Consider the following 7,916-nt stretch of genomic DNA (forward strand, 5'->3'; position numbering starts at 1 on the left):
ATGGACGACCCACAACATATACAAAATTACATTTAGCGCACCTCTCATCCAGCTCGGTACGGCTGGAGATGATTCGCGCTCCAGGGTCGGTCCAGCCGCCGTCCGTTTTCATCCTCCAAATAATAAGCACCCGAGCGGAGCTTCTCGATGACTTTGAAGGGGCCCGCCCAAGGAGCCTCCAGCTTGCCAACGTCGCCGACCGACTTTACTTTCTTCCAGACAAGGTCGCCAACCTGGAATGCTCTGGGGATTACGCGCCGGTTGTAGTTTTGCTTCATCCGTTGCCGGTACACCATCAGCCGGACGGACGCCTTGGCTCGTTCTTCATCGACCAAATTCAGCTCCATGTTCCTCCGCTCGGCGTTATCATCATCATAATTCTGGATCCGAACGGACTCGACGCCGACTTCGACAGGAATAACCGCTTCGCCGCCATACACCAAATGGAAAGGCGTGACGCCCGTTCCTTCCTTTGGGGTCGTGCGGATGGCTCATAAGACGCCTGGCACTTCATCCACCCAGCTTCCTCCCAAATGATCGAGCCGAGCGCGCAGAATGCGAAGAATTTCCCGGTTGGCTGCTTCGGCTTGACCATTGCTTTGGGGATACGCCACGGACGTGAAGTGTTGCTCGATGCCGTAGCTTTTGCACCAATATTCGAGCAACTTTCCCGCGAACTGCCGCCCGTTATCGGAAACAAGTCGACGGGGGATGGCAGATGATGTGTTGCCATATAAACTTTTTGACCATCTGCTCAGTGATCCTGGCCAGCTTGGCCTCCACCCATTTGGAAAAATAGTCGACAGCCACCAGTAGAAACTTCCGCTGACCGGTCGCCATAGGAAATGGACCCACAATATCCATCCCCCACTGGTCGAACGGACATGAGACGGTAGCTGCTTTCATTTCCTCCGCCGGTCGGTGGGAGAAGTTGTGATACTTCTGGCAAGAAAGGCACGTTGCGAAAGTCCGAGCGGCATCTGCTTGCAAGGTAGGCCAGAAGTATCCGGCCAACAGGATCTTCTTAGCCAATGATCGTCCGCCCGGATGCCCTCCGCACGATCCTTGATGCACTTCTTGGAGGATGTACGTCGCGTCTTCCGAGCTCACATATTTTAAAAGCGGACGGGAGAAAGCCTTCTTGTAGAGTTGGTCTCCAATGAGCGTGAACCGACCGGCTCTCCTCCTTAATTGCTGGGCTGCTTCCCGATCGGATGGTGTTGCCCCCGACCGAAGAAATTCTATGATGACTGTCCTCCAATCGCTCGGAAACTCAAGGCCCTCCATCCGGTCGACGTGTGCCACCAAAGATACTTGTTCAATTGGCTGCTGGATGACGACCGACGTTATTGAACTTGCTAGTTTGGCTAACTCATTTGCCGCCTGATTTTCCGCTCGGGGTATCTTCTGGATGATGACTTCTCTGAAATTGGCCTTGAGCTTTTCGAAAGCTTCAGCGTAGAGTTTGAGCCGAGCGTTGTTAATCTCAAAAGTGTCAGAGGGCTGCTGAGCGGCCAACTGAGAATCTGAATGCAGCGTCACCCGTCCTGCCCCCACATGCCGGGCGGCCTGTAAGCCGGCTATAAGGGCCTCATACTCTGTTTCGTTGTTTATGGCTCTGTAATCCAGCCGAACGGATAAATGCACCTTTACTTCCTGAGGAGAGAGTAATAGTACACCAATCCCGCTCCCGAGCCGAGTGGACGATCCGTCCACAAATAATTTCCACATAGCTTCGGACTCTGGCTTTTGCACTTCGGTGATAAAATCTGCCAAGGACTGCGCCTTTATCGCTGAGCGGGGTTGATACTGAATATCAAATTCGCTCAACTCCGTTGTCCATTTGATGAGCCGTCCGGACGCTTCTGGGTTCAGCAGTACTCTTCCCAAAGGGCTATTCGTCCGGACGATGATAGTATGCGCCAAGAAATAGGGGCGAAGTCTCCGAGCAGCGAGGACCAAGGCAAAAGCTAGTTTCTCGAGCCCAGTGTAGCGAGATTCAGCGTCTTTTAAAATATGGCTTAAGAAATACACGGGTTCATCTCCGCTCGCCCTTACTAATGCCGAGCCCACTGCTTGCTCGGTCGAAGATAAGTATATACAGAGCGGCTCACCCACAGCTGGCTTGGCTAGCACAGGCAGCGAGTTCAGGTAAGTCTTCAGCTCTTCGAACGCCCGATCGCACTCTTCATCCCAATGAAATTTGGTAGCCTTGCGCAAGATTTTGAAAAAAGGGAGACTCCGATCGGTCGTCTTCGAGATGAACCTGGACAATGCTGTTATCCGACCGGTCAAGCGCTGGACTTCCCTCAGATTTCTTGGGGGCGGCATATATTGTAATGTTTTCACCTTGCTGGGATTTGCCTCGATGCCCCACTCGGCCACTATGTAGCCCAGAAAACGCCCGCCTTTTGCTCCGAACAGACACTTCTAAGGGTTCAGCTTAACTCCATACCTCCTCAGCGTTCGGAAAGTCTCCTCCATGTCTTTAAAGAGATCGGCCGATCGGACTGACTTGATGAGGATATTGTCCACGTACACTTCCAAATTTCGTCCGATCTGCTCCTTGAACACTTTGTTCATCAAGCGCTGGTAAGTTGCTCCCGCGTTCTTCAGTCCGAACGGCATCACATTGTAGCAGTACGTGCCGTCGGCTGTAACGAAGCTAACCTTCTCTTGATCTTCTCGGGCGAGCGGCACTTGATGGTAGCCCTGATAGGCATCGAGCATGCATATCAACTCGCAGTCGGCTGTGGAGTCCACCAGTTGATCGATCCGGGGTAGCGGATAAAAATCCTTTGGACATTCTTTGTTGAGATCCCGGAAATTGATGCAAACTCTCCACTTGTTGCCCGGCTTGGAGACAAGTACCACGTTTGCCAGCCAGCTCGGGAATTGGACCTCGCGTATGTAGCTGGCCTCCAGAAGCTTCTCAACCTCCGCTCGGATAATGGTATTTTGCTCGGCGCTGAAGTCCCTCTTCCTTTGCTTCACCGGCCGAGCGTCCGGCCCGACGTGGAGCTCGTGCTGAGCTATACTCGGCGAAATTCCGGGCAGCTCATGCGTCGACCAGACGAAGACATCACAGTTTCTCTCGAGGCATTTGATCACTTCCTCTTTCTGGCTTGCCTCCAGATCAGCCGCAATGAATGTGGTGGCCTCCGATCGGGTCGGGTGAATCTGCACTTCCTCTTTTTCTTCATAAACCAAAGAGGGAGATTTTTCGGTTATAGCGTTCACCTCAATCCGTGGCGTTTTCCGGCAGCATTAGCTTCAGCTCGGACCATCTCGACGTAGCATCGCCGAGCAGCCAGCTGGTCTCCTCGTACTTCTCCCACTTTATCTTCCATCGGGAACTTGATTTTCTGGTGGAAGGTGGAGACGGCCGCTCGGAACTCGCTGAGCGGCGGTCGCCCCAAGATCACGTTGTACGCTGAGGGAGAATCGACAACGACGAAGTTTGTAGTACGCGTCCTTCTGAGTGGCTCCTCTCCCAGCGAGATAGCCAGTCGGACCTGTCCGACCGTCAGAACTTCGTTGCCCGTAAACCCATAGAGGGGGGTTGTCATGGGCAGCAGCTCGGCTCGATCAATTTGTAGTTGGTCGAAGGCCTTTTTGAATATGATGTTGACCGAGCTTCCTGTATCAATGAAAACGCGGTGAATAGTGTAGTTGGCTATTACCGCTTTGATGAGGAGAGCGTCGTCATGTGGCACTTCGACTCCCTCCAAGTCCCTGAGCCCGAAACTGATTTCGGGCCCGCTCGCCCGCTCTTGGCTGCAGCCAACTGCATGGATCTAAAGCTGCCTTACGCTCGCCTTCCTTACTCTGTTGGAGTCTCCGTCGGTCGGCCCCCCAGCGATGATGTTGATTTCGCCTCGAGAAGTGTTACTTCTATTTTCTTCTTCCCGAGCGGACGGCCTAGGCTGCTCCCTAGACCTTCAGGGATTGTCCTCACGCCTCGGAGTATGATGCCGCTCGGGAGTCTATCTCTGCCGCCTGTCGGATATCATCCTATCGGCTTCACGAGGGTGTTGTCGCCTGTCAGATGATGGCGATCGACGGTGGCCACCCCGAGGCACGGGGTGGGCGATCAAGGGAAGGCTTTGGCAGTCTCTTGTATTATGAGTGTCTGTCCGGTGAAATGAGCAAAACATTGGGGTCCATACCTTCTTTTTAGGCTTGGGCCGCTCGGCAGACACTTCTTGAATGGCGTGGGATCTTGCCAGTTGCTGGGGGCGGGATGCTTCAGCTCGCGGTCCTCTGGGCGGCTGATGGGTAGTTTGCGGCTTCCGCTCGGCAACGGGCGCCCGCTCGGTTGGAGCTTCCTTCCTTCGAGCCGCCTAGGCTTCCTCCACATTGATGTATTCATTGGCCCGGTGTAGCATATGATCGTAGTCTCGGGCCGGCTTCCGAATGAGCGAGCGGAAGAAGTCCCCATCTACAAGGCCTTGCGTAAATGCGTTCATCATTATCTCTGAGGTGGCCGTTGGAATGTCCATGGCCACCTGGTTGAATCGCTGGATATAAGCTCTGAGCGGCTCTCTGGGCTCTTGCTTGATGGCGAACAGGCTGACGCTTGTCTTTTGATAACGCCGACTGCTTGCAAAATAGTGGAGGAAGGCCGTGCGGAAGTCTTTGAAATTTGTGATGGATCCGTCCGGCAGCCTCCGAAACCACCGTTGAACCGATCCCGAGAGTGTGGTAAGGAAAACCCGACACTTCACTCCATCTGTGTATTGATGAAGGGTAGCTGTGTTGTCGAACTTACCCAAATGATCGTCCGGGTCGGTGGTTCCGTTGTATTCACCGATCGCCGGGGGCACATAGTGCTTTGGCAGAGGGTCCCGCAGGATGGCCTCTGAGAATTGACGGTTGACCCGCTCGGGGGAGGTGTCCGCTCGGGGGGCCTTGCCTTTCCTGTTGTCTCGTATTGGCACTTCATCTGACGAAGATCCTCGGTCACGATTCACTGCTGCGGCTTCATGAGGCGTGCGGAATAAGGCCCGATGAAATGGAACCGTGGCCTGAGGTGCTTCCACTCGGCCCCCGGATGCTGATGTTGCTTGCTGCTCAATCCGCTCGGCTTGTGACTTTTGTCTCTGTTCCACAAGCTTAGCTACTCTTGTCTCGATCAAAGCGTCAAGCTCCTCTGTGGAGAGCATCACCGAGTGCGGTCGTCCAGCCTCGTCCATTGCTTCCGATCGGATGCAGGAGCGTTCCCACAGACGGCGCCAAATTGATCCTGTCCGAATCGCTGAATCAACGGACGCTGGGCACGTGGCGCTCTCCTCGTTGCTGACGTATATTCCTGACCAGTCACACGGAGCTCCGGCGAACCTGCAAAGAAGTCGGGCCGGGAAGGGGTTCCCGGCGACGACCCTCCGACGCTCAAGTCAGGCAAGTGGACAGCAAAGAGGTGGCTTCGAATATCAAAGAACGCGTACCTCCCATGAAGTGTGAGGTCCTTTATATAGAGCTGCGAAGAGGCTCACGCACAAATACCGAGACGCGTACGTGTCCTCAGCATGGGCTTATCAGACAAGCTTACCTGACACCATACTGCTACAGTCCGAGCACGTCTCTGATGGGACAACGGAACCCTCTGTCATAAGATCCTGCTTATGACCTTCTCGTTGGACATATCCGTTGTCAGAAGATGTTTCCTTGTCCTTTTCTCCTTACCCCATGCCGAGTGTCCGACCGGTCAGCAGTCCCATTACGTCCGGCCGGTCATATGCGCGGGTCCACTTTGGAGATTCCCGGTAGTGTGCTCTGTGAAGACTGTTCGCAGTATTGCTACATTATTCCTTCGGCCGAGCGGGCTACCCGCTCGACCGTACGATCCTGTTCAACATGAGCGTCGGAACCCTAACTTCCACCGGGGTGCCTTACACTTCAGTTAGACACCGGTAGCCGGTCGATCCAACCTTTTCCGGTCGGCCGGTCGGCCCACCCTTCTCCGATAGTCCTTTTGACCTCCACGTGGCGTTGACTTCTCGGAACGGGGGTCCCCTGTTCTTACCGCCGGATCAACTACTATTAAGGAACACGCTTGACAAGTTGATACAACATTTGTTGATCATGCTGAAGTAAAGGACATGGGAGGTCCAACTTCAACAATTACAATACCAGCATCAATGTCAACTTCTTTTTCATGAAAGCTCTCTGCCTGAAGATTCTCAGGCTCAAATGTCTCCTGCAGAAGCCACGTAAGTGCTCCAACTTCAACAATTACAATACCAGCATCAATGTCAATTTCTTTTTCAAGAAAGCTCTCTGCCTGAAGATTCTCAGGCTCAAATGTCTCCTGCAGAAGCCACGTAAGTGCTCCAAGTTTCTCCTTCGATGAGTCACCATCAAGACCTATGTTGAAACAAACTTCAGTTTTTATCTCAACAATGTCACCTGAAACCTTTGCTTGGACCTGCCTCAGCAGCACTACAACAGCATTGTCATGAAGCAGTGGACGACGAAAAAAGTGTATGATTTTTGGGTACACTTCCAGTGAATCAAGTTCCTCTACTAGTGAACCGTGTTGGCCTTTCGAAACTGCGGGCAACTGTGGCGCCAAAACTCTACTAACTGACAATCCATGGTCATGCTATTGATTCAAGCCACCTCGAATAAGGTGGAATCTATCAGGTTGAGAATACTTGCGCCTACAGAGATCAGATCTTTGCCTTCCCTGGAAGAAGACAAGGGAGGATTTTCAGAATGCAAACACACGGAAAGACCTACAAGAAAATAACGGATGAAATTCAGGAGAGAAAAAAAAACAGCAAGGATGCTCACCGTACTAGTGCAGAAAGCAAGGAGGCGCGAGAAACCAGTTGTAGCAGGATCCCCAAGAACAACCATTTAGACCACTGAAAAAAACAAAAACAATAGATTGATCGACCCACAAAATAAACCTTGATAAAATCGACAAAACGCAGGTTAGGGGAGCATAAATCCTCAAATCCGAAGAAAAATTGCAATCCACCAGGTAAAAAGCGCTTTGAAAAAGTGGAGGCGAAGACACAAGGCGTACCTTGGAAGAGATGGATAGTAAAACGAGCAAGGGTTGCAGACGGAGATAGTAGAAGGATGAGGAACTGAGGCGTAGGTGATTGCCGGCGAGGGGCGTGCGTGTCGGAGATGATCGGCGAGAAAAAGGGGCCGGGGCAGGAGGCGGCAAGAGAGGGTCGGCTGGGATGCGATGTTCGATTTTCAGGTTGTGTATCTCCAGTTAAAGATTCAGAGTGTATTTATATATTTACGGATAAATTAAAAAACATATGATATTTTACTAAAAAATATTTAGCTTACTAATAACATGATTAATAGGGGCATTATTAGTAAGCTAAATATATTTTAGTAAAATATTAGTTGTTTACTCGATGAAATTTACACATCAATTGTAATAAAAATAGCAAGTGCAGGTACAGTGGTAAGTACATAGGATAATATATCTAAACCATTCACATCAGATATTCAAAATCTAAAATTTAGAGTAAAAGAATTATTTTATTAAATTTAGATATTCATTTTTAATTATATAATACATCAGTTTTCTTATAATTTATCATAAATTTATTTTATTATTAATTTTTTTCTTTTCTTCATAATTTTTTATTATTAGAGGGAGGAAAAAGAGGAAGGAGAGAGAAATTTTTTATTATTAGAGAGAGGAGAGAGAAGTTTTTTATTATTAGAGGGAGGAGAGAGAAATGATATTTTAATATTTAGGGAATGTAATCCATTCCCTAAATTTAAAGAATTATTATGCATAAAATATATATTTAGAAAATGAGTAGGGTATCTGATGCGATATTTTTTTAATGTAAAATGTAAAATTTAAAGTAAAAATTTAATTTAGGGTAATTGATGTGGATACTCTAATATATATTTTAAATATAATTATATATTTAATT

At 50.0% G+C, this 7,916-nt stretch overlaps 1 long non-coding RNA gene across 1 annotated transcript; it reads right to left on the reverse strand.

Moving 5' to 3' along the window:
* Positions 1-5,368: 5,368 nt before the first annotated feature.
* Positions 5,369-7,204, reverse strand: LOC122020125. Its single transcript, XR_006122103.1, has 3 exons — positions 7,034-7,204; positions 6,796-6,869; positions 5,369-6,688 (listed from the first exon to the last, which is right to left on the reverse strand). It is a non-coding gene; the product is annotated as an uncharacterized LOC122020125 (long non-coding RNA).
* Between the last annotated feature and the right edge of the window lie 712 nt (positions 7,205-7,916).

This window comes from Zingiber officinale, chromosome 9A, assembly GCF_018446385.1.
Source record: "Zingiber officinale cultivar Zhangliang chromosome 9A, Zo_v1.1, whole genome shotgun sequence".
Taxonomy (NCBI): Eukaryota; Viridiplantae; Streptophyta; class Magnoliopsida; order Zingiberales; family Zingiberaceae; genus Zingiber; species Zingiber officinale.